The sequence below is a fragment of the Miscanthus floridulus genome, chromosome 2 (assembly GCF_019320115.1).
Source record: "Miscanthus floridulus cultivar M001 chromosome 2, ASM1932011v1, whole genome shotgun sequence".
Classification (NCBI taxonomy): Eukaryota; Viridiplantae; Streptophyta; class Magnoliopsida; order Poales; family Poaceae; genus Miscanthus; species Miscanthus floridulus.
Genome location: NC_089581.1, coordinates 71,847,898 through 71,851,432, shown reverse-complemented (window position 1 = coordinate 71,851,432; position 3,535 = coordinate 71,847,898). Strand labels below are relative to the sequence as shown.

General features: G+C 38.8%; 1 long non-coding RNA gene across 1 annotated transcript; it reads right to left on the bottom strand.

Moving 5' to 3' along the window:
- Positions 1-783: 783 nt before the first annotated feature.
- Positions 784-2,485, bottom strand: LOC136539106 (uncharacterized). The gene is made up of 3 exons (XR_010779540.1): positions 2,357-2,485; positions 2,094-2,248; positions 784-1,023 (listed from the first exon to the last, which is right to left on the bottom strand). It is a non-coding gene; the product is annotated as an uncharacterized lncRNA (long non-coding RNA).
- Between the last annotated feature and the right edge of the window lie 1,050 nt (positions 2,486-3,535).

Sequence of the window (3,535 nt, the reverse complement as noted above, 5' to 3'; positions counted from 1 at the left end):
AAAGACCCAAAAATGGTAGCCATAGTAATTTTGCTACCAATTTTTTTTGGTTAAATGTCGTTGCACTTGTAAGGGTAGCAATAGCATAATGCAATGGGTTACATTTTAGTTGCGACACACAGCCCCTCTATTGCAACACTTTTGACGCTTTTGCAACACCTGGTGAGTGTTGTAACAAAAGCAATTGCAACCACTATGGGTGTGGTAATAGTATCAATTGCAACGAACTAGGCGTTGCTAGCGATACGTATTGCGACACGCTGGTCGTGTAGCAACACAATGCAAGCGCAACGCAACACGGGTGTTGCAATCGTGGTTGTTGCTACGCAGAGAAAGCATTGCAATAGAGGTTCTCTATTGCCACGTCGCCTAAATGGTTGCTATAGGTGGCTTAGGTTATTGCAACATCTCTTCAGGTTGGTTGCTACAGAGAGATCATATATTGCCATGTTTCTGAATGGTTGCTATAGATGGCATAGGCTATTGCCACGTTACTTAGGTTGGTTGCTATAGACAGGTCATCTATTGCCACGTTACTAACTATCTGGTTGCTATAGGTAGATTCCTCAATTGCCACTGTCATCTTTTTGTAGTTGCAAGAGATAGTTTCTCTATTGCCACGATTATCGTACCTATTGCCACGACTAAATGTGGTTGTTATATGTGCCATCATATATTGCAACGCCAGATTAATATATTAATAATTCATGTTGCGACACTTTGTTTGGTAGCTTAAATTAATAATCGCAAAACGACAAATACATAATGAAGGAAGCATCGACATCCATTAAAATGAAATATAATTTGTTCATACAAAATCTTTAACAAAACACACCGAGTGTCAAACTAAATGAGAACACAAGTAGATAGCTTAACACATAATAATGTGTTAAGCACATACAACTGTTTGAACTCATTCGAATCAAAAGACTAATGTCTACTGTAGCAGCGAAGGTTCCCTTGATATGTATGTTGGCCATCGTCCCACCATTCGCATGCTCCTTCTCAAACTCAAGATTCCTCCTAAAAAAATCATTGACATGCATTAGTTAAACTGAGACTAGTGGTGGCAAAGCTAATTGAACACTGAAGCAAAACACGAGCTGCAGTACTAGAGTTCTGTGAGCTGCAGTACTATCAACCATGAACTTTGAAGCGTAAAGCAAATATCACTACTACAGAATTTAACTGTAGGGGCGGCTCTAGAGCCTCTATAGGGGCGGCTGCGCCAGCCGCCCTTCCCAGGGTGTTCCTACAGAGGGTGTCTCTGTAGGGGCGGTTTCCTGACCGCCCCTGCAGTGCCCTCTGTAGGGGCGGCTGGTGTTTTCAGCCGCCCCTACAGTGACCTCTGTAGGGATGGCTGGTGTTTTCAGCCGCCCCTACAGTGCCCTCTGTAGGGGTGGCTAGTAATATCAGCCGCCCCTATAGTGGACTTCTGTAAGGGCAGCTGTATCACCAGCCGCCCCTACAGTGGATTTTCCAGTAAAAAAAATAATTCAAATTCAAATCTGACCATATATATATATATATATATATATATATATATATATATATATATATATATATATATATATATATATATATATATATATATATATATATATATATATATATATATATATATATATATAATTCAAATCAAGTCACAACAATCTTTTCTCAACTCTGACATATATTTAAGCATTTCCAGGAAGTACACCAATTCACACTAAACATTTTGACACTGGTTTCACAAAATCACAGCAAGTAAATACAACTAGAATAAACACTAGGCCTTTCCAAAGAAGTCTCAAAAGTGCTTATAGGCAGGTTAGTTGTTTAGTGGTGAAACATTAGGGCAAAGGAGAAAGAGCTGTTAGTTGCTATTCATGTGATAAAGTTAAGACATGTCTGAAACACAGGAAATTCACCAGGACATGCTACAAATCATTCAGAATTACTACAAGATTCTCACATTCCAAACAGGGTTTAAGGTAGTTACTGTTTTGAATCAAACATACAGCATATGCCTGCCTCTCTGTTCTTCAAACCAAACAATAACTGGATCTTATCTTGAGGGAAGAGCACCTTAGATAGACTGGTAGCTCGCTTACCTCTCATCTTTGGTGAAAATTGCGCTAGTAGCTTCTGCGGATCCATGTGCTCCAGTAATAGGTCGAACACATTCAGCAGATACTCCATCCCAAATGTGCAAAGAACCATCTTTAGAAGCAGTAACATACAAGCTCCCAGTACAAGAGTAGCGTACCTGGCAGCGACATCAGTAAGCACGGCTAGCGGAGTAAAATTAACCTCTGATGAGAATATAACCAATGCAATATAATGCTTGTGAATCAGAAGGAAAGAGAAAAGCTACCTGGTTAATGGGAGAACTAGAATCATGTGCATTTGCTGATAAGTAGCATGTAAAAGTATTTATATCATATAAATGAGCAACTGGGTGATCAGTCCCTGCAAATAACTTTATCAGTGTCACTTGCTTCCACAATATTCATCAATATATGAAAAATGAGTTATTTTTTTTTAAATACGTATGTGGATGAAAATATTTGACTATAAGAAAGAAGAAAATTCCATAAGATATGCTTGCAGTATTTTTCAAATGCCCAAGAGATAGGAACTGTTGATCCAGGAATGGTTCAAACGAAAGGGTACTTGCATTCGACGGAGTCACTATATAGGCACAATAAGAAAAACAGGGAACCCAAGCTGCTGGATGCAGCCCAAAATTCCATTCCGTTAAACCTGTGCTTTTTTTTTTGTTGAGATTTTAGATATAAACTTGAAATCATTTGTATGTCAAAAAAAAGGAACCTGGAGGCTGTCTGACAAGCTGTGCAAATCACAATGAGCAGAGGGGATGAAGTTGGGCTTGATGAACTTTAGAGGATAACCGGCAAGCGGCTTCAGGACTTCACTGACAGGCACGACGGTCGTCTCCTCCAACCCCAGGATTAGAAGATCAGATAACATCCTTGGAATCATCTTGGAATAATATGTCAGTAATTACCATATGAGAAACATAGAACACAAGCAATGATACATAAATTGGAAATAACAGATATGTATTACACAGATAAATACTGCATGCACTTATATTGGTTTAGCATCTATGCAACTGGGATCTGTCCAGGCTCAAAACTAAGGACCTATGATGCATATGAAGCCATCAGCCATTATGTTTAAACCCAAAACAAACAAGGACCTGGAAAAATGGGAAAAATCAATATGGGCAAGATTTTAATTGAGTTTAAAAATATTTGAATTTATGTAGAGACAGTGGTATGTCCTTAAAACTCTGGTGTTACTTTAGGCAGGCTTTGTATGCAAGTATATATGCATTTTTAAGAAAGTATATTAGCCATTTTTTCAGAGTTCCTGCGAAAAAAAATCATACATGGTGCTAACCTGCTATGCACTACCAATACATATTAGCTATTTGTAGCAGAGGATCTCTAGCAGTATTAGAGGATGGTTAAACACAAACCTCAAGGGGCTAGAGGGATCGCCACAACTCACATGGATGCTGAGTGCT